Source organism: Megascapheus bottae, chromosome 9 (genome assembly GCF_031878675.1).
Source record: "Megascapheus bottae isolate mThoBot1 chromosome 9, mThoBot2.hap1, whole genome shotgun sequence".
Classification (NCBI taxonomy): domain Eukaryota; kingdom Metazoa; phylum Chordata; class Mammalia; order Rodentia; family Geomyidae; genus Megascapheus; species Megascapheus bottae.
This window is the reverse complement of record NC_143517.1, coordinates 25,631,197-25,655,445: the sequence shown is the minus strand read 5'-3', so window position 1 is coordinate 25,655,445 and position 24,249 is coordinate 25,631,197. Positions and strand designations below refer to the sequence as shown.

Sequence of the window (24,249 nt, the reverse complement as noted above, 5' to 3'; positions counted from 1 at the left end):
GCACAAGACGTTTGAAACTCAGCATTTCTATTTCACTTAGTACAGTCAAAATAATGTGGAGTTTGCAATCAAACATGTTCTTTCTATCCCCAGTTTATAGAATATGTGGGCTTGTTTCCTCATTTATAGGACAGAAATAAGATTGACAAAGTGACAAACACTGAAGGTGAATTGTATGTTAGTAGTTTTGTCTTGTATTTAGAGAGGTTTTATGTCAGTCATGTTGGACTCTGTTTACTGCACTGTTAGACACTAACTATATTTTAATTTTCTTATTCTTCCTTACCACCTTTTACATATTTGGAAAACTGATATTATTGGTCGATTAATCCACACATTTAATCTTTGCATAAGCAATGCAAATCACCTCTTTGGTGTTATTGAATTTCAGTTTCCTCATTTGAAAAAATAGGGATTAGTTATACTTACTCAGAGATGCTACATATAAGGAACTTTCCATCATGTCTGGCATTATTTAAACATTCAGTCAATAATTCATTCTCTTTTCTCCTTTGAAATTTGTTCCCAGAGTCAATATTAGGCATGACTCCACATCTTAACTACATTGCTGAGTGTGGAATCACGTCAGAAAGACACATTTATAAACAAAGACTACTTACACTTGCCCTCAGAAGATATGAAAGTTAAAAAAATATTATTATGCAGTGGTAAAAGCTTTTACAAGAATATTCTACAAATTCCAATTTAATTAAAACAAACCTTAAGCAGCTTAGAAAAATAATCTTGACAACTGCTTATTAACCATGAGCCTTCATTTTAATATTATAGATTTGTATTATATAAAAAATGATTTCTGGTTGGAAGGTAAAAACACAGCACATTTGATATCTCCAGTTTATATTTTAATAGTAACAAAGAATATAAAGACAATATATTTTTTTAGGTGCCAATTTTTTCAAGAATTGTTTCAAAGGAGACTGTGCATTTCTCTTGTGGCCGAAGGCAAATAACTCTATACAACAAGTATAACTTGATAATCTGTAGAATGCCTTTGATGGCTACTCGATAGTTACTGGCTGTATATTTGTGTGAAAAATTAATGATTTCCCTTTTTGTGATTGCTACCTTAACTGTGAAATATTAGGACAATTTCAACATTTAATATCCTTTCCATAACATACAATAAAATCCTTTATTTAGGAAAATAGAAGAGAATTAAAATTTAATTTGGTGAATCATATTTTATGTAATCAATGTTTATACAATAAGGATCTTTAAGCTACATGATACTATCTAAAACGAAGATGAAGAAAGACCAAGTTATTGAGGTATAGATATTTGCTAGCAGAAAATCTCCCATTGACAAGTTGTCCAAAAGCCATATTTCCACAGGTATGTTCAAGGCACATCATTATAATGCATACCTTTTATTTACTCATATCATACAATATTCTCAGGCTCATCAGTTTGGTTTCTTTATATGTGAAGAAGGGATAACTGGCACACATTTACTAACACACATTTGACCTCATTGTGTTTGTCACTTCATGTCTGTGTACATAGTTCATGGACTAGATTTTGGTTTCAGGTCATAATTATTTTTCATTTCAGCAAAACCATTTCAGATCAATTTGTTGTCTTGCCTTTGAAACTGGCATGGACTCTGCAGATAAAAATATCACAAGAACATAGTTACATAGTTGACTCAAGAATGAACTTGTGGCAACTAGATTCAATGAGATAAAATAAAATATTTGCTGAATTTTTTTGAGAATGAGAGCATCATTTTTTCTTATGGATCTAGAATCTGAGAGATTGCTACCACTTCCATTTGCTCTGACATTTCTCTTGGAAGATGAAGATAGAAATGTTCAGTTTTGAATTTGGCTTTGTATAGCATGCCTCCAGGCTATCCTGATATATATTTTAATACTCATGCTATTGTAAGCCAACCAGAGTGAAGATTATTGTTACTTGCAATCTTCTTAATTCAATGGGTTTTGAGGAAGGACACACATAATTCTTGAAGCCTACTGGGATCTGCCTCCTTTCTCTGAGAGAATAATCCCTGGGCAGAATAGTTACACTTGGATGACCAGCTTATCTCCACAGCCAATGTGTTCTGTGTAGACTGACACTAATTGAGTGAGACGTTCAGAATAATTCTCTAGTGGGATTGGCTTTTCAAGTGTGAAGAACATGAGATTTGTGTTACAGAAGAAAAACACATGTTACTTCACTGTGCCTTCAGTCCTCTTTCTTTTCTTTTCTCTTGAATAACACCCCCCCACACACACATGCATACACTTATGCATACAGAATTTAACAGCAAGTAATAATTTTATGAGATAGCATTGTCTTTGTTCATTATATATATATATTTCCTTCATATATATATATATATGAAAAAGAATTGCATTCTTTCTCTCCAAATTTACTTTCTATACTACTTATATTTGTTTTGAATAAGACTAAACAGCAACTTTAAAATGGTTTCTTAAATAAATGTCTTTGTGGAATCAAACTCCGCTGTTTCATGTGAATGTGGACACAACAGTTTTTGTTTTTGTTGCTTTGTTGTTGCTGATTAAGTCCTGGCCAGGGTACTGCCCTTGAGCTTTTCTTTTACTCAAGGTTAGCAGTCTACCACTTAAACCAAGTTCTATTTCCAGTCATTTGGGTAGTTAATTGGAGACAAGAGTCTCATGGACTTTTTCGCTTGAGCCATCTTCGAACCTTGATCTTCAGACTTCATCTGTAGTTGGGATGACAAGCATGAGCCATCAGCATCTGGCAAGCAATTTTTCTACATTAGAAAATGTATATAGGGTATAAACTACATAGTCATTTTAGAAGGATATTTGATATATTTGAATAAAGGAATTATTTCCTGCACCTCAGTAATTCCACTCCTGAGTTTACATCCCTGGGAGATTCTTGTTTAGGACTCTAGGTTATCACACTTTCTGGGTGTTTTTCAGAGGAGGAAAACAGACAGTGATATGGGCATGAACCAAAAGGATCCTGGGAAGGCATGGCAGACATAGAAATCACTGGCTATGATCTAGCCCTCACAGACTACACACATGTCTCGGAAACTCTACAGATTAAACCCTAGAACGTAATTTATATAATATCATTTATATAAATTGAAAGACAGCCATACAAAAATATAGTTCGTATTTTAAATGGCAAGCATCTATTCAGACACACAGTTGAAATATAGTGTGTGAGGGTTGAATAGGAGGAACGTAAGTTTGTTTGGAGGGAAAAATTAAAAGCAGAAATGGAAATGCACTGTCAGGGAAGGCATATGATTAAATCAGTGAATCGCTACAGATACCATAGCAACATCACCAAAACAAGCTCCTGTCGGTGGGCTTATTTATTGTCAAGTGCAGCTTTACGAAAATTTGTTGTAGCACAGGTAAACAATTTGGATATGTGCTGCATGTAGCGAGTATTCCCTGAGCTGTGGCCAAATGAAGAGACATGAGCAAATAGCAGAGCAAGAATACTAATAGATTTTCCAATATATGGTTTTAGAGTCATTTTCTGTGATGAAATCCTCTGGGACATAAACACTTGCTTATACCATTGTGAATTAATATTTTGACATGAAGGAAATTTATATTAGCATAAAGAATTGTGAATTGTTTCATCTTTAATGTTTAATTGTCTTTGTTTTTAAAGATAATGTATAGGGCCAGGAGTGTAGCCTAGTGGTAGAGTGCTTGCCTAGCATGCACAAAGCCCTGGGTTCGATTTCTAAGTACCATATACTCAGAAAAAGACAAAAGGGATGCTGTGATTCAAGAGACAGATCACTAGCCTTGAGCCCTGAGTTCAAGCTCCAGGACTGGCAAAAAAAAAGAGTGCATAAAATAAAAAAAAAATAAAATAAAATTTAAGAAAACATAATGTTTCTTAGGCCCGAATAAAAGAACAACATATTGATACAATGGCCGATAAGAAATTTGAAACATTTTCTAGGATATATTTTTCTGTGTGTAAGTGTGGAATATATCCACACACATCATACATGTAGACACTCACAACCCTCCCCCCCCAAAAAAAAATGTCACTGCACTTTCACTTAGAACAGAAAGAAAATGTTATGTTTTCCACCAGTTTAGGTATCTAGATAAAGTACCACACTGAATAGCTACAACAAATATTTGTTTTCCACAGTTCTTTTATTTTTTCCTAAGTATTCAATTTTATTTAAATAACCGCCAGTGAGAAGAGTGGACCAATTACTATCACTTCCTTTCAAGCCAGACTAAAAGCCAGGGAGGGTGAGTGGACCCACTGCAGCCTGCGGGCTAGGGTGTGATGACTCTTAATGTATCCGGCCCTGGCCCTGGCCCCGGCCCCGGCCCGCAGCTGGGGAAGTGTCCACAGTGGAGCTGGGATTCTTGATGGTCTCTTGGACAGACGCAATAAGGCACACAGCTTCAGAGGCTGCTGTTGGGGCATTGATGGTTCCCACACAAAGGCCTGGAAGCTGTCTGCAATGTCCTCATTGTTGACGCCCACCCCATACCACAGGGTCCCCTGGGCATGCCGGGCCCCAGCTTGTTGAGAATGTTTGTGGCATCAAACCCAGGATTGTCACACAACTGGCGTGGGATAATCTCCAAAGCCTTGGCTTAGGCCCCAATCAACAGCTGCTGTTCTTCTGGAATGGTCTTCGAGTGATCTCGCAGGTTCTTGGAAAGCTCTGCCTCGATGGCCCCACCACCAGCCACCACCGAATCGTTCTTCATGGCTCTTCTGACAACCATAATGGCCCATCCACAATAAGCTTGTCCATGCCACAGGGACCCAAAGTGGTTCTTACAGCCTGAGCAATCACTTGGCAGGCCCTGGTGTTACTCACAAGCTGAGGGATGCCCTCGGTCCCCTTTCTGCAGGAAGACTGGTGTGGGCATCATTTCGAAAGCTTCTTCAGTGGCCCGCCACTCCTTCGCTGTCAGTGTCCGAGCCTCCCAGCAAGCTCACAGTTCTGAGTGCCAACACAGTGTGGTGTTGGAAAGCCCTGGTCTTCTCGTGTAATCAAAGAGAGGAAATAATAGTGAAAGAGAGAGCTCTGCAGTCTCTTCTGTAAGTAAAACAATGCCATTTCTGAGGGCTCCTTGCACTTAACTCAATCGCCTCCTAACGTCCCAACTCTTACAACCATCACAGTAGACAGTGGTGGCCCACATCTATAATCCTAGCTACTTAGGAGACTGAGATCTGAAAATCTCACTTCAAATCCAGTTCAGGCAGGAAAAGTCCATAAGACTCTTACCTCTAATTAGCCACCAAAATGCCAGAAAGTAGAGCTTTGGCTCGTATGGTAGAGCACTAGCTAACGCTGAGCAAAAAAAACTTCAGGGAGAATGTTCTGGTCCTGTGTTTAAGCCCAGGATAGGCACAGAACAAAACAATTCACATGGGTGATTACAACTTCCATGTATATGGGAGACCACACAAACATTTAGCATTTCATTGGCTTTGCAATACATTGCTTAAATGTCAAGATTTGAATATTTTTACAAGATATTTGTGATGGCTTTTTAGTATTCTGTTATGATTGTTAGCTACAATTATTTAGCAAATATCTTACTGTTAGATATTGAGACTTTAAAAATTACTATATTTTAGGTAGAATCATGGAAAGTCATAGATAAATTAAATATATATATATATATATATTACAAGAGGTAAATTTCTACTTGGTAGTGGTTCTAGAAACCAATCATGTCACTAACTAGAAGCTGAAGCATCCATAAGAAATTCTTTTGTTTCTAAATATCTATAAACATATATTATTCAAATTTCATGGTGAGTCTAATGGTACTTTTGCCTTGTTTTGTGTTGAATGATTTTAAGCTCATGATGTCTAGTTCAAACATTGAAGCCAGAGTATCCAACATGAATCCTGGCTTCCTGCATGAACTTGGACAAGACTTTTAACTGATTTTTTCTGTATATTTTTTATTGTGATTAATAGAAGGGTTACATTATATTCACCAGATAGAAGGCGCATAACTTCACAAACATTGATACCCTTTCTCATGACATGGTCCCCATTTCCCTCCCACCCTCCCCCCCTCTCATCTTGATTTCCCCCCTTCCCTATCAAATTTCAAATAACCAATTAAGCACATATAAAATATATCAGATAACAAGGTGAAATATTGCAACAATATGAGATAACCAAGAGATGGCAAAAAAGATGAGAGATAACATAGTACATTAAGGACAACAATCACTCATTATATGTCTTTTGTTTCCTTATTATGGAGGTCCTTACATTTAGTGTCATACTATTTGGCCTTATGTCTCTAGATTTTGTTCTATTGTAAATCTCTGAAAGCAGAGCCCAAGGTTTCTACTGATTATGACAAATGAGGGAAACAACTGAGCCTATGTTTCTTTGAGTCTGGCTTACTTCACTTAATATGATTTTTTTCTAAGTCTTTCCATTTCCTTACAAATGGGGAGATGTCTTTCTTTCTGAAAGCAGCATAGAATTCCATTGTGTATAAATACCACATCTTGTTGATCCACTCATCAACTGAGGGGTATCTGGGTTGGTTCCATATCTTTGCTATGGTAAATAGTGCTGCAGTGAACATTGTTGTGCTAGTGACTTTTAACTGATTTCTATCTCATTTTTCTCACCTGTAAAATGGAGATAGAGCTTTTCTTTTGAGAGTTTCAGGAGAAAGTGGTGTGTGTGTGTGTGTGTGTGTGTGTGTGCGTGTGTGTGTACATATGTGTGCACACATAGTTGGATATGTACATATGCTAAGTGAAGTGCTTAATATATAGTTATGGCTCCGAAAGTAAGACTAGTTTGTAGTTAAAATAATCATTTAGTTATTTTAAGCATGTTGATAATAGTAAATGAACTACTTGGATTTTGGCATCTTCTATTCCACTGTCTTATATCTACTCACTCTGAATAGGAAAAATAATTAGAAAAATACTGTTTCAGCCAGGCATGGTGGCTAATGCCTGTAATCCTAGCTACTCAGGAGGCTGAGATCAGAGCACCTCAGTTCAAAGCCAGGCGGGACAAGAGACTCTTATCTCCAATTAACCACTAGAAAACCTGAAGCGGGGCTGTGGCCAAGACCTCCGGGACAATGCTCAGGCTCAGAGTTCAAGTCCCAAGACCAAAAAAAAAAAGAAGGAAAAGAAAAAGGTGGAGGAGGAGGAGGAGGAGGAGGAGGAGGAGGAGGAGAAGAAGAAGAAGAAGAAGAAGAAGAAGAAGAAGAAGAAGAAGAAGAAGAAGAAGAAGAAGAAGAAGAAGAAGAAGAAATGGAGCACTTCTCAAAACTTCTGTTTCTAACATATAATGCCAAAGGCAATTATATAATCACAGGCTGGCTGTGTGTTCTATAATTTTCCATACTCTTCAACTATACCCTCCTCTATCATCTAATGAAAACTATCTGGGCTCCAGAAGATTAAATTTGGTGATTGGAACCATGTTGAATTGTACTTATTTTAACAAGCATTACCTTTTAATTAAATGCCATGCCTTGGAGGATTTAGTTTCTAATATTTGCTTATAATTTTCATTTAAATGTTTCAGCTCTGGAGAGTTTTGTTTGAATAGGATGTTTGCCAGCTATCTCCTCACCTTTCTTTTCTTGTCTCAATTCTTTCATATCATTTCAGTCATATAAAGGCTAACATTAAGGACTTTTTTCAAGCCAATGCCAGTAACACAAACCCTTCATCCTTGATACTCAGAGGGTTAATTCAGAGAATCTTGATTTAAAGCCAGACCAGGCAGAAATGTCTGAGACTCCATCTTCAAAATAATGAGCAAAGAAGCCATTTTGGAGGCCTGACTCAACTGTTAGAATGCCAGCTAAGCAAGCCTTGATATTGGCAAAAAAAATAAAAATAAAAAACAAAAATAAAGGAAAAAGGAAGATAATAATTTGAGGGTGCCAATTAATCTGCATGTTTTCTTTCCTACTGTGTTTGAGACTGATTGAAAGAAACATTGACTACAAACAAGTTGCAATCACATTGATGGCTTCATTACTGATGAATTAACCCAGAAGCAATAACTTCTGAATAACTTCTATAAATTTCTAAATATTCTACCCCTATGAAACCCCTGATCACCCCTGAAAATGTTTGAAAGTCTCAGTGCTAGCATGGCTTGCTTTTTCATAGTGAACAGCCTAAAATGAAGTTTCTAAGACTTTAATGGTAGATTCAACCCCAGACATATATAGTAAGAAATGAAAGGAAATGCTTGGGGAAGAGAGAGAAGTAAGCCAACAGGTAGTGTGAATTTAGCAATCTAGTCCAAATGATGGATTCTGCATGCTGGAGACTTAGCTGACAGATGTTCCAGAGCCTCTTGGTACTTAGAACAGTGTGCTGGAAATGTATTTGCTGGCTTCTTCCTCTCTTCTCTCTTTGTATGAAGTGCAATTTGCTCCTTGGGTGTGAATTCCTTCACACTTAAGAGATATGTGGCCTCAGAACCTTTGTGTCTTCCCTTGGAGTGAGCTCCAGAGCACCTTATCAATCATCTCCCTTGTTCTGCTGGGCACTCTTAGGAAGAGTGATTTTTTTCAACCCTAGTTTAACAGTCTCACTACTATTCCTCCCTTCTGGTTGGCTGGCTGGCAGAGGTGCCAGCAATCTTCCACAGTGAACTCTCAATCTTGCCCTGAACTTTGCTTTTATTTCTCTGTGGTACTATAAGACCTAGAAATAGGGCATACATATCAACCTTTCAAGTGTCTCTAATAAAGTTCCACTTACATAGTTTGAGTATACGTGGTAAACACTTCCTAAAGCATACCATTAAAGTTCAAAATGCAACAGTAGACTACGTCCAAAGAAATACACCCCAGAAAACCCCTGTCTTTTGATCAATTTACGGTCTTCCTATTACATTTATGTCGAGAAATGAATACCCGTAATCTATTATTTATATTTGTATTTTGCCAGAAATCTCATTTTGGGATTTCATATCTCTTCAATTTATGTTCCAGGACCAGGAGTTTGGCCTAGTGGTAGAGTGCTTTCCTCGCATTCACAAAGACCTGAGTTTGAGTCCTTGGTATCAAAAAAGCTGGAAGTGTGTGGTGGCTCAAGTGGTAGAACTCTAGCCTCGAGGAAGCCCAAGGACAGTGCTCAGTCCCTGAGCTCAAGCCTGGGAAAAAATTATTTTCCATTCACCTATTCAAATTTGACCTTCTGGGAAGTTAGAGTTTTATTATTTGGATTATGAAGCTTGAAGTCTGCTGACTGGGGGTCCAGTCTTGGCCAGCATTTTCTAGATAATGTAAATAGGGGCAAATAATTTATTACCTCTATGCTTCAATTTCATCCTTTGCAAAATATGCATTATATTGCAGTAACTATTTTGTGTGAATCACTAAAAGTTTGGAATAAACATTATTTTTATAAGTTGATTGCTCTCCACTAAAATTCCTTCTATGAGAGAACCACATTCCAGAAGTGATAACACCACTCCTAGAAAGTAAAAGCCAAATGAACATGAAATGATAACTACTTTCTTGTCATCTTTTTATTTCTTATTCAGAGAAGATAAATGTCTTCTGAATGTCTATATAGGTTACAAACAGTTACAGTCAGGTATATGTAGCTTAACACACCAAAAGTAGGTAATAACCAAAAGTCTATCATGTCAATGCTCATGGGATTACAAATTTAAAACTTGCCTATAGTGTAGCTTTGGCTGAAGACAATATCTCATGTTTCTCCTTTTTAGTGATTGCAAGTGATTGCATCAATAGGACTTAGGTGGGTGGATAGTTCACAGTGTTTGTCTTTCATCATTAAGAGAACTTCTCATAGTTGATCATTATCATTATCCTCTCATTGTCATGTATTCCTCCTACCCCCACCTCACTCCTGGGTAGTTTTCTGTGTTGCTTCCTTCTTTTCCACTCAATTTCATAACTTTTGGATGCCCATTGCTCAACCCTTACTTATGGTATCTTCAAACTGCTTTGGAGATCTCATTAGTCCTTTAGCCTTCTTTCTTCTTTTTTCAGGAGGGGAGACTAATTTACTTCCTAATTTATGCTTCTTATACAGCTACCTTTACTGAAATCCAGATTTATATTTTCTGACTGCCCACTCATTTATGAGTCTGATCAATATATGAAGTTGAGCGTGTCAAAATTCATGCATTAACCTTCACTTCCTCTTCTAAACCACCCCCTCAAAACAACTAAATCAACAGCACAAAGCTTTTGCTCCTTTTCGTCTCCTCTTGGCTAATAGCAACTACACATTTCTAATTGCTTAGTCCACATCCCTGATACTATTATCTTAATTTTTCTCTCATTATATTTATTCAATTATTTCATAAGTTATACTGTTTCTTCTTTTTATAATATTTTCTTCAAATACTTGTACAAAGTGGTTTTTAATATAACATAGATTTATGTGAAAAAAAGATAAAGGGAAATGAAAATATAAAAGACTCCAAACCTGTATTTGCTTTTGAAGAATAGTATGTACTTATGAGAATTTTGCATGTCAAAATTTTATCTTTACTGGGGATTCTATCCATGTTAAAGTGACTATATATATTCAGGATAAGATTTGTAAAAAATCCTTTGGATTAACTCTCTCTCTATATATATATGTATATGTGTATATATATATATATTTATATATATGTGTGTGTGTGTGTGTGTGTGTGCATGTGTGTGCGTGTGTGTGTTGCTCAGATTCTACTCAAGTATGCCATGATTCCACAGTACTTTATATTCTAAATTCAGCTGCTTCCATCACTGAATATTTATCTATAGAACACCGAATACTTGGATAATTACTTGACCCTTGCTAAACTCCAATATGATGAACACTTTTGGATGAGGGACGTTCCCCTTGCCTGCAGTGTTCCCTAGGAAACTGTTCTCTAGTGTGCACAGGAGAAAGCAGTCAAATGGAAAAGTATCACAAGAACACAAGATAGTATTCAATCCAAAAAGTCAACTTTTCTCATTAGGATGAATTGTTAATATGCTTTATAATTTCGGCATTGGGGTAAATATATAATTATCACTTTTTTTAGGAATTAGAATTTAATTGCATTCTATTGTTGGGGTAATGTGTAGAGGGGTTACAGTTACACCCATCAGGTAGTTGGTACTGTACTTCTTGACATTGATACCCCTTCACATGTTTTTCTCCCACTTTCCCTCCCCAACCCCCTTTCAATCATCTTGTTTTTCCCCTTCCTTCCATATTTCAAATAAACAAATAAACCCATATACAATATATCAAGTAATAAAGCCAGATACAATGACCACATGAGATTAACCATAAGGGGATAAAAAGACAAAAGAAATAACATTGTACATCAAGCACAATAATCACAAAGATAAACCTTTTGTTTCCATATCCTGGGGTTCATTTTGTTGGGGCCTGGTCGCTGTCTCGGGCCTGCTTGTCTTTCCAGATCAGCAGCTATTAAAGGGCTTTGGGTAGGCATACCTTGCATTCCTCGAATACCTCTCGAGATATTTCCGCGTACATGACTCAACTGAACTCCCCCAGCGCACATCCTCAGCCGCACATGCTTTCCTCCACCGGTCCCACCCAGTATTTCAAAACCTGAAAGTTTGCCCCGACCATTGGTGATAGCACCTTGGCCTTTTTTCTATTGGTTCCTTTTCCCTTTCCTACTTCTTCTTTCCCCACAGTATATAACTAAGTGCCCAACGCAATAAACTTGAGATCCGCTGTGCTTTCACGGCTGACACAGCTCCTGGCTCAGTGTTATTTTTTCACTGGTTCTTGGGAAGGGCTGGGTTATCGATACTTGCCATCTCGCTCCGCTCCTTGGGACTGCAGACTGGCCCTGGGTGTCCCTCTCATACCGGTGTTGCTGGAGAGCAACACATTTCACTTAGCCTCATCCTATATGGCCATATGTACATAGCTTTTGAGCTACTGTGATCCTTTGCTAGGAGAATCCTAGATATGTACTAACTATTACAAATGTGGGAAACCATGAAGTCTATATTACTTTGGGTCTGATTTACTTCACTTAATATGACTTTTTCCAAGTCTTTCCTTTCCTTGTAAATGGGGGGGGGATGTCATTCTTTCTGATGGCACAATAGAATTCAACTATGTATAAATATCACATCTTCTTCATCAATTCATCTACTTAGGGGCATCTGGGGTGGTTCCATATCTTAGCTATGGTAAATAATGCTGCAGTGAACATGGTTGTGCTGGTAGATTTAGAATGTCCTTGTTTGTGGACATTTGGGCAAATGCCCAGGAGTGGGATTGCTGGGTCATAGGGGAGCTCTATGTTTAGTCTTTTGAGGAATTGCCGCACTGCTTTCCATAGTGGTTGAATGAGTTTACACTCCCACCAACAGTGTGCTTATAATCCCTTCTGGCCACATCCCCACCAGCATCTGTTGTTGTTGGATTTCTTGATAATGGCCATTCTAACTGGGGAGAGATGGAATCTCAGTGTTCCTTTGATTTGCATTTCTTTTATGGTGAGATGTTGAGCATTTCTTTATCTGTCTCTTGGCCATTCTTATTTCCTCTTCAGAGAAGTCTCTCTTTAAGTCTTTAGCCTACCTTTTAATGGGATGGTTGTTTCCTTGAGGAGTTTTGAGGGTTCAATTTTTTGAGCTGTAGGTATATTTTAGATATTAAGCCCTTGTCAGTTGTATGGCTAGTGAAGATCTCCCACACCGGGGGCTTTCTACCTAGCTTGCTTTGTCCTTTGCCATACAGAAGCTCTGCAGTTTAATGCAGTCCCATTTTTTCAAACTTTCTTTGATTTGTTGTGTTTCTGGGGCATTATTAAGAAAGTGTCCATTTGTGTGAATGAGCCCTAGTGTAACTCCTACTCCTTCCTTTTTGTTTTTGTTTTTTGCTCCCTTATCAAAGATTAGGTTGCCTTAGGTCTATGGGTTTATTTCTGGGTCTTCAGTTCTATTCCATTGGTTCTCAAGCCTGTTCTTGTGCCTGTACCAAGCTGTTTTTATTATTATAGCTCTGTAATAGAATCTGAAGGTTGGCATTGATATTCCTTCAGCACAGATTGTTTTTTCTATTCAGGGTCTTTCATTATTCCATATGAATTTTTGGATCGCTTCATCTATTTCATGGAAGAATGATGTTGAGATATTAATAGGTATTGCATTGAATTTGTAGAAAGCCCTCAGCAGGATTGCCATTTTCACAATGTTAATTCTTCCAGTCCAGAAGCATGGGAGTTCTTCAATTTCCTTAGTTCTGCTCTAATTTCCTTTTCAGGTTTTTAAAGTTTTTATCACAAAGGTCCTTTACTTCCTTAGTTAAGTTAATTCCTAAGCAAATATCATGTAACCCTTTTATCTGGCAATAGAAGGTGCATTAATTCACATATATTGATACCCTTTCACATGTCTTGGTCCCCATTACCCTCCCCTCCACCCCCGCCCATCTTGGTCTTCCCCTCTTCCCTATCCAATTTCAAATAACCAAATACAAATAAATGCAATATATCAGATAACAAAGTGAGATACTGTAACAATATAAGATAACCAAGGGACACCAAAAGAGATGAGAGATAACATAGTACATTAAGGACAACAATCATTCATTATATGGCTTTTGTTTCAATATCCTGGAGGTCTTTTCAATTAGCTTCATATTATATGGCCTTATGTATCAAGGTTTGCTCTATAGCAAGATCTCTGCTAGTAGAGCCCAAGGTTTCTACTGATTATGACGAATGAGGGAAACCATTGAGCCTAAGTTCCTTTGAGTCTGGCTTACTTCACTTAATATGATTTTTTCCAAGACTTTCCATTTCCTAACAAATGGGGCGATGTCGTTTTTTCTGACAGCAGCATAGAATTCCATTGTGTACAAATACCACAACTTGTTGATCCACTCATCAACTGAGAGACATCTAGGTTGGTTCCATATCTTTGCTATGGTGAATAATGCTACAATGAACATTGTTGTGCTAGTGGATTTAGTATGCCCTAGTTTCTGGATGGTTGGGTAAATGCCAAGTAGTGGAATTGCTGGGTCATAGGGGAGCTCTATGTTTAGCCTTTTGAGGCACTGCCATACTGCTTTCCATAGTGGTTGAACGAGTTTGCACTCCCAACAACAGTGTAGGAGTGATCCCTCCTGGCCACATCCCCTCCAGCATCTGTTGTTATTAGTTTTCCTGATCCTGGCCATTCTAACTGGATTGAGGTGGAATCTTAGAGTTGTTTTGATTTACATTTCTTTTATGACTAGAGATGTTGAGCATTTCTTCATGTGTCTATAGGCCATTTTTGTTTCTTCTTCAGAGAAGACTCTCTTTAAGTCTTTGGCCCATTTTTTAATGGGATGGTTGTTACTTTGGTGATTAGTTTTGGAGTGATTCAATTTTTTAAGCTGTTGATATATTTTAGATATGAGGCCTTTGTCTGTTGTATGGTGGGTGAAGATCTTCTCCTACTCTGTAGGCTTCCTAATTAATTTACTAGCTATGTCCTTTGCCATACAAAAGCTCTGCAGTTTAATGCAGTCCCACTTATCCAGCCTTTCTCTGATTTGCTGTGATTCTCCACAACTCATTTTGTATCCATAAAACTTTAGCAAATTATCTAACTTCTCTGAACTTCAGTTCTTTATGTAAAATGAAACTAATAAATATCTTTGTAGAATTTTCTTTCCTGTCAAGATCACATATGATTTCTTAGCTGATTATTTCTTCAATATTCCTTCCTTTGTCCATTTGCAACCTAACAGCATTTTGTCTTTTATGCACACTTTCCAACCTCTTCATTTATTTTAAGCATTCACTTTAGCTGCCTTGATCAACTCATTAAGATTTTTTAAATATTTTTAATTTTGCTTTGGTCCTCGGTGTTCTGCATGACTATTACTGCATACTCTTTTAACATAAAATAATTATAAAATAAAAATAAATCTAATTTATGTCTTCCTTCAATATTCTTGTCATTTGATTTTAGAGCATCTTCTTTTTTGAAAGAGAGTAACTTCTTTTTACTTGTTTGAAAGTTTTCAAAGATTTTCTTCATCTGTTAAATGTTAAATTATGGAAAGTTCAAGGCACATATCTGAATGTGCCAAGTATTTTTTTCTAGACTAGTTGGAAAATTATAAAACCTCCTACTTTCTCCAAAAGCTTTTATACATCTATATTATCTTTTAAACTCTTTCTCATATTTTAAAATTAAATTCAAAGAAGTTAATCACTTTTTGTATCCTGTGTTCTCTTATTAATAGTGCCATGACAGTGAGACTAGAACAATAATTTATCAGGTTCTGCTTTTCCTTACACAGATTGCTAAGACAAGTTCATATGACTGAAATTCCACCACTGTACTAGATCTTATGCTTGAAATATTTTAAAATAATTCCTGGGGAGGATCACATAAACCTTCACATGACAAGCCTTAACCAAATTAATTCTTTCAGGAAATTGGCAACAAAAAGCTGGAGGTAGGGATGTTATTTATTGATCATGAAAGTGTTTTATCTACTGTAATAAGTTATGATTTTGCTTTGATGGGCTTATGCACTAGTTGAATGTTTTCTTCTGAAGATGTAAATTTTTTGTGTAAATTCTTCTTTAGTGAAGATAATTTTTAGTATTATAATAACTTTTCAAATCTAAAGCTTTACCTTTATAGGCAATGTCTTAGTAGTTAATATTTTCTACGCATGACATTAGAAAGATGAGTTGACAAGATCGGCTATGATGATCTGTACAAGTCTTTTCTCTCTTCTTCTTCCTCTTCTTCTTCCTCTAATTCTAATTCTTCTAATTCTAATTCTCCTAATTCTTCTTTTACCCATCCAGGGCCTGAGTACTCTGCTTGGGTTTTCTCAAGGGTAGCGCTTTACTATGCCATAGCACCACTTGTGGCTTTTTCTATGTATGTGGTACAGAGGAATTGAATCTGGGTCTTTGTGAATGTTAAGCAAGCACTCTACCACTAGGCCAAACTTCCGGCCCACAAATTTTGATTTTATAATAGATTATTTCTATAAAGGTTCACTGGAAATTACCATGAAATGAACCGGTCTCTTTCTTTGCTGGTGTGTGTGTGTGTGTGTGTGTGTGTGTGTGTGTGTGTGTGTGTGTGTGTGTGTGCGCGCGCGAGCGCGCGCGCGCTTACAGAAATAAGTCTTTCCAATCATTAAGAAACACATTTAAAATGATGATGTTGATAGTGGAAATGAAATTAGAAAGAGGATTCACCCAATGAGCAGAGCACTTTTGCTCAGTCTTTTCGGCTTCAAAGCTGCAGAGATCCGCGTCTGGGAGTTCAGTCTACTGGTAGAGTGCTTACCGAGTAAGCACAAAAAGTAAAAGCCGGAAGTGGTACTATGGCTCAAGTGGTAGAGCTCTAGCCATAAGAATGCCCAAGAACATCTGAATTTGATTTCTTGGTATTACATACACAGACAAAGCAAGAAATGATGCTGTGGCTCAAGTGGTAGAGTGCAAGCCTTGAAGCAAGGACAGTGCCCAGGCCCTGAGTTCAATTCCCAGGACTGGCAAAAAACAAAAACAAAAACAAAGCAAAAAAACCTAGACTATGGAGAGTACAAATAATGTGATTCTTTAAAAAGACTAAGTCAAAGCCCAACAAAATAAGAACCAGAAAATGGGTGCTTGCAAGAGGGGAAGGTGGCGCCAAGGGGAGAGAGGTAGAAGAATTAAGGGGGAAGAGGGAAGAATACAGGGAAGAATTGGTTTTTAAGTGCCGCAGAATTGAGACATATAAAAGAAGGGGAAGATGCAGGGGGTTGGAGCTGTGGAGGTGATGGCACAGATTAGGATGTATTGTACAAGTGAAGAACTTTGTTAAATGGAAAAAAATTCAATACATAAACTCTATGATTTTTTTAACTTATTGTTAGTAAACCACTGAAGCATACTATTAACTAGATTGGTATTGAGATCTACATGGATTCAGTATTAATTAGGGCAGTGCAAATCAGCTATGCTACCATTTAACTTTTTTCCTGAAGATCAACATTTTGAATGCTATCTGGAATATACAGAATATACTTTATGTAAATTGCCAATGTATTTCAATATGTAGCTTCAATATGTATTATTGAAATTTTTCAATAATATTTTATATTAAGTTAAATATAAATTTTGATATTTAGAGTGGGCCTTTGAAAATTTGAAATGTAAACACATAGAGATGATGAATATTTACCTTTATTTACCCATCACCTTTAAGAATTAAGAGTTCAATATTCAGGTTCCTTGAGTTAAATATATATATACACATATACATGTAACAAAACATATGCATAAATATGTATGCATACAATTCTTGGCCTGACCCTTGGGATTTCCCTTTCTTTGTAGAATTAGTATTTAAGAAGTATGGCCACATGCTCACATCTTTCTCAGTCTTAGTTTCTGTCTGTCTTGAGACCATCATTGTTTGAAATCCTCTTTTACTTTCAAAAAGTGTTAATTTCAATAGTATGACCAGGATAACTGCATCATACTTCAATCATTCCATGAAGGTGAGTCACCTTGGTCTTACTGTTCCAAACTTATATACTAATTTAGAGCTGATCTAAGAGTTGTAAAAAGAGAAAAAATAGGATACAAAAATTAGGAGAAGGAGTGGCAAAACCTGAACAAATCCCTAAATTCATTTTTTGCATGCAAAAAGTAGAGATATAAAATTCATCAAATGGTTTTATACAAGAATATATGTCATGTTGTTCTTGATACTATTAGGATACATAACATATTTATGTCACCTCCTATCAAGGCCACATTTAAATATTTTATTTTAAAAGAAGTCAAGTAAAAATCTTCGATGTGAATCCAAGTCTATTAAATAAGGAAAAAACCCACATTTTGTTCTCTCAGTAATATAAGTAAAATCTTCTGCATTGCTTGGGTTTTTCTTAGAAATGTGAAAACGTGTAATGTTTATTGTTGGCAACCTGGCATAGTTTACTAAATTTACTCTTTTGAAGGAAACTCATTCTAGATTTGTCAAATCAAAAAGCAAGGTGACACTGAAATATTTTTTAGAGAAAAAAAGCATTTTACTACAATGATAAAGGAGCCTATCCTGAGTTAAATTGTCTATATTCTAAGTAATAACAATAAATATGCTTGCAATTAAGTGAAACAAGATGGATTTCTGAAAGATTATAGATATTTAATGTTCTTGAGAAAGACAAATTATATTAAAAACGTAAGGGGAAAGTCATAGGTACTAACATTAGTCCACTACTTACTGTATTAGCAAATATTTATCTGTATGAAACAACTTTTTCAGTGCATGTCTACGCATCAGGGCAGCCTGTAAGAACTCTTGATTTATAATCATTTTCCTTAGCATAGTCAGTCTCCGGACCACCTAAAACATGAGGAATTAAGTTAGATTATTGTGGTTAACTGTGGAAGAGTAATTTTCCAGAACAGCTGAAATAATAACCTTGATGGGTGTCTTTGGGCATGGTTTCTTCCTATTTCTGCAATATGAGTCACTAGACAGTTAATGCTGTTTCAATTGTTTCTATAACTTTTCCTACCCAAGGCATAAATTTTTCTTTAAATATTCAATAATGAAGTAAAAATAATGAGGATCTGTAAAAAAGTAATTTGAAATTTTCTGTAAACTAATGTTTCAATTGATAGGCAAATATGTGATGGATGTGATGAATTCAGCAGCTAAAGGAAACTGAGCAAGGTGATCGCTTCTTTCCTTACTCCTAGGGAACCCATTGTACCTGATAATTCTCAGCATATTTAATAATCAAGAAGGACTAAATGAATAGGAACATGAATGCAATCTTGAGAAATGCACAGCCTTCCTGAAATAACTTTTTCCCTCTTCATGCAAAATAATCTTCAAAATATTATTGTTTAAATTATTTTGTCACCTTTTTGCTCTTTACTGCATCTAAAAGTTTTTCTGCAATGTTAGAGTAAGTTATAGCATTTGGTGTTTAATTTTTGACTGATGGAATATTTATTCCCAAATCGTTTATTTGTCTGTACACTTAAGTGAAAATGGAAGTATAGTTTTTATAGATTTTTTTCCTAAATTGTGTGTGTGTGTGTGTGCGTGTGTGCGTGCGTGTGTGCGTGTGCACATGTGCATATTTGCTGGCTCTGCGTTTGCTGGCCCTCGTCCTGAGTGCTTTTCTCTCAACATTTTTCACTCAAGGTTGGTACTGTACTGTTTGAGCAATGGCTCCATTTCTGTTATTTTTATTTTTCTTGTAGTTAATTGGAAATAAGAGCCTCATGAACTTTCCTTCCTAGCCAACAGCAATCCTCAGATCTCAGCCTCTTTAATAACTAGGGTTACAGGCCAGAGAAAATCATGCAGTTTAAATTAGCTTTTAAGAACATTTGATTTTCATGCCCTTAAGTATCCTATAACAGTTCTGTATATTAAATTTGCCTCTAATTTAGTCTACTTAGTCACCCTATGGACCTCAGGTAGTTTATAAGATAGGATTTACATTTGTGTATCTGACTGCTTGACTTTGAAACAAAACAAAATTATCCACCCTTCTAAACTGAAGAGATTAGTTGCTGTTGTTTTCTAATAAGTCAAAGGAAAGATACTGTACCGATTTTCAGGTTCAATCATAAATCATTCTGAAAAGAAGTATTTAGAAGCTGAGTCAGGTTTATCTCATGCTCAATCATATTATTTTCTAGGGGATGAAACCTTACATTTAAATTTCTTAGCAGAGTTTCTCTTCCAAATTAAACTCTACCTTTTGATAGATAAACCTTTGTCTTAGAGTACTATTGATTACTAGCTGTGCAAAAATTAAATATTGTGTTGGAGCATGGTTAAATGGTAGGATACCTGCCCATCAAATAAGAGGCACTAAATTCAAACTTTAGTACTGAAGAAAGTAAATGTTATTTATTTTCAAAAAATGTTATATCTAATACATACATACTTTTACTTTCTATGTAATAAATGGCACTTACTTTTATAATTTAATTTATATTGTATATATAATTTAATTTCCAGGGAACATAGAATTGGAAATATACTTCAAAACAAGATGAAAGCCCAAATTGCACAGACTCCTCTACAAGGGTACATTTACCACTAACTTTTAGCAGATAACTGAGTGATGGACGTTGAGTGCTTGTAGACCTTGTCCCATATCTGTCTTTCGATTCTTTCCTTACTTGAATATCTGTATTTGCATGTTCCTTCTCCGACTCCAGAAGTTGTCTGCATTCTTGGCCAGTGAAATGTGTTAATCCACGCCCAGATGCAGCTCATTGTGCAGCACCTTTTTGCTGGGCACAGCCAATCACAATGGAGCAGGGAGGGCTGGTGTCCTGTGCTTTTCTGTGCCAGTCACTTGGGAAGCATTGTGAGTCAGGCAGCCTTTGTGGGCTGCAGGGAAAGCCACTGCGGTCATAACCACGGCTATGAGAGCATGTCCCCCAACACCCTAAAACATCTGACTGAGAATCTCTAAAATGATGCACTGCCATACTTCACACACAAAGAAGAGGTATTGTGGATATATTCACGTTATTATCCCTAGTCAGTTACATAGCTTTCTTCTAGAAGATTCTGACAAGTAAACTAACTATGTAACTGTTATGTGTGTGAAATCTTTCTCTACCTAAAATGAAGACCAAACACAAAGGAATTGAGAAATATGAATATATCTTAAGAAGTTCATTTGGAAGGCACATTTTAAAATGATATCACATCTAAAACCCTAAATAGACTTTTATATCTCTCTAGGTTGGCTATGCTCAAGTATTTAGCATTTATAAAGCTATGAGGAATGATGGGGTAAAAGGAAATTTTGATTGTATGTTTCATTTCAACCAGTTAAGGAAAATACATAGAGGTAGATAGAATGTTGCTAATCAAGCCTCTTGCCTCATTGACCCATCTTTAAATCCATCTCTGGGCAGAGAAATGAGCCAGCGCTCTTCCTCCCTAGAAAGAATTGTTAAGAATTCAAGTAAACTTTACAAGACTCTTGCTTTTGGGACACTTGAGCTACACCAGAGTGCCAAATTCACAGAATGCTATTGGGGGAAACTAGGGAAACAGCATTAGTATTTTTATAGCTCATAATACATTGAAAATAAACAAGATATTTAGTGACAGCTTTGGAAATGAATTAGTAAATTTTTCAGTCAGAGAAAGCCTCTAAGTAAGTTCAGGAAGATATTAATTATATAATAAAAGTATTTCCAGCATTGAAATTAAAAATGTTTCTGAGAATAAAAGAAAGGCAATTATCATCGTGCACAGGTAGTTTATGTGTATATCATAAGGCTATATTCTCTTTTCAGTCCACAAATTGCCTGTATTTGAGAACATAGAAAACAAGATCAGATAATTCAAAAATATGCATTTAATGTTGCCTATAATTCTTTTATGTATAACACTATTCTGAGAAAGTGTAATATTTTTTTGTTCTCTTCTGACCCCTTGAGCGTCACCTCCATTTTCCCAGATGTTTGTTCTGTTCATAATACTTTGCATTGATAGTCACATACATATTGCTAAAACTTAAATCAGTACTTGATTTGAGATATTGATGTAAGGATAGAATGATAAGTTTGAACCATGTTAATCTAGAATAAAATGCAGTGCATAGAGCTCCCACCATTTCACCTCTTCAAATTAAATCAAAATTTACCAGGCTTCCTAAAACAAAGTGGCTGGCACTACTATGGGGAAATTCCAAGCGGAGTTGTACAAAGAGTGAGATCTGATTGAGTCACTGGGCAGAGAAATTCTTACATTCCAGTTATATTTGGATTTATTTTACAGATGGTATTTTATGAATGTGTAACATCATATGCATGTGTACTATGACTCCATGTATTTACACATTCTAAAAGATTTTTAATTGTTATTGTTGATTCCTTGGGATTTTCTACATAAATAAACATGCCAACTTTAAGAAAACATTTATGTTCTCCTCCATTTGAATGGTGCTTCTTTTCTTATCTTATTGCACTAGCTGAAGCTCCCAGTACGATGTCTAACAGTAGTGTTGAAAATGAACAGCATTTCATTATTACTCATTGGGAAGATGTGAAATATTTAATCTTAGATTTTCAAATGTGCTGGTAAAATCCTAGAGCCAGTTAGCTTCAGAGGGCCCTGCTTCCTTACAATCACATAATAATCTTGGAAACTGGTGAGTTGTCTGGTTCTTTTTATCAGTGTTTTTGTTTTTATCACTCAACATGTCCTTACATGTGATTTGCATGTGATTTTAATAGCTATGAAAAAATCTGTAGCCAGATAAGATTAAGTAATAAGTGACAGGAAAATGAAGAGTATGTTCTATAGTTTCGCTTATGGAAATCTGGTCATCCTTGTGCTACAGATGTCATCAATGTTCAATGTTACCACAAATGATAGACTGATTATCTTGTGCAGAGTGTTGGAACCAATGTTGTCTTTTTTCATTGTTTTCACAGAGAAGTCCTCCATATGGTCCCCAGAAAGTTTCTAGCTGCATTAGAGTTGCGAGCAAGGCACTGTGTCACCGGTATCATTGAAGGTCTTCTCCTGGAAACATGAACGCATCTGCATTTGTGGGGCTCATTACTGTGTACTTCTGGGTATAGAATGAAATCTAAAGAAAAGTAACTCTAAAATCCCTACTGTGCAGTTTTTTGTGTTTTCTTTCATAAGTAGGACATATGTACAGTTTTGCTTTATAATGGGACTTAAGGTTTTTGAAATATGACATTCAATTATTCTTGGTTTAGTTGGTGGTTAATTGTTAACAGGACAGTGTTTTCCATCTAAAATATGTGCTAAAAATAACAATATTTCTTCACTAAAACATGGTTGAGTTATGATAACAGCTGGATTATCACACATGGTAATAGCTAGTAGATGATGGACAGGGAAATATCTTAGAGAAACAGATAGAATGTGAAAATACTCAGATTTGTTAGGCCGTTGATTCATTAAGGAAGGTACGTACTGTGGCTCTTAGCCTTATTAGTTTTTCTTATTCTGGATCTACATTTGTGTAGAATTTACTACAAGTCATTGGGTGAAAGATTTATAAGCATTTTCCTTGGAGAGCTGCTCTTGTGGTTTGATGTCATTAGATTTCCCATTTGTAGTTTGTCCTGTTCTCTGCTCTACTTCCTGTGCCATCCCTGCAGGCTTTTCCTTGATTCCTGCTTAGCGGTCTGGGTTCCAGCACCAGTTTAATTTTGGACCAATTGATAAAGTGAAGCCCATTATAACAAGCTGAAGTAATCTTTAAAGCTGTATTAGGTTTTGAATGTCTAAATTGTTATCCTAGTACCCACATATCAGTCTTCATTGCAGCTTTTGGCCACAAAAATCTAAAATGTTTCTGTGTATAGCCCTACAAGGCGTTTGCTGATCCCCTGTTATACATTATATAAAAGACAAAGCCTTGAGGCATATAGCATCACAACATCTTCATGGAATTTGCTCATATACTAGACACATTTTTGACTACCAGAAATCTGCTACTTTGTGCACAAAGTTCAAAAAATATTTCTATGTAGAAGTGGAGTATAAGTCAGTTTAGAACAAGATGCCAATGTTTTTCATTTTCTTTTTGGAATGATGATTGGATTGGATTTTTTTAGAATGGGTTTAGACAGAGAACTCTCAAAAAACTTCCACAGCCTTTCTAACTTGCTTTCAGATCTTTTATTCCTCTTTTATTACTTCTGGATTTTTTTCTTTACTTCCAGAGAGATGCATTGTTATCCTAGAAATGGCCCAAGCTTCATAAGTAAGTCCTTGATTCACACTGTTTCAGTTCCTGCTGTTCAAAATGATCTACAGGCTGGGAACATGGCCTATTGGTAGAGGATTTGCTGAGTGTTCATGAAGTCCTGGGTTCAGTTCCTCAGTACCATATACACAGAAAAAGCCAGAAGTGGTGCTGTGGTACAAGTTGTAGAGTACTAGCCTTGAGCAAAAGCCCAAGGACAGTGCTCAGTTCCTGAGTTTAAGCCCCAGGACTGACAGAAACAAAACATTCTACTGTCAGTTATAAAGCTGAAGATGCTAGACATCTCATACCTGAATTTCATGAATCAGCAATGCAGTTTTACAAGACAGAAAAAATATTGATAGCTAGTTCATTTCACTTAAACTTGTACTTTGAGTATTAATTATAAAGCTAAAATAAGATGAAAAATGTGATATTCTTAATTCAGGCATGAAATATATTTTTGTGCTAAATTTACAATCTAAACCCTAGCCTGAAAGACCTCAG

General features: G+C 36.2%; 1 long non-coding RNA gene across 1 annotated transcript; it reads left to right on the top strand.

The window, feature by feature from the left end:
* The first annotated feature begins 4,584 nt into the window (after positions 1-4,584).
* Positions 4,585-22,633, top strand: LOC150058914 (uncharacterized). Its single transcript, XR_016536563.1, has 2 exons — positions 4,585-5,067; positions 22,451-22,633. It is a non-coding gene; the product is annotated as an uncharacterized LOC150058914 (long non-coding RNA).
* The last annotated feature ends 1,616 nt before the right edge of the window (positions 22,634-24,249 follow it).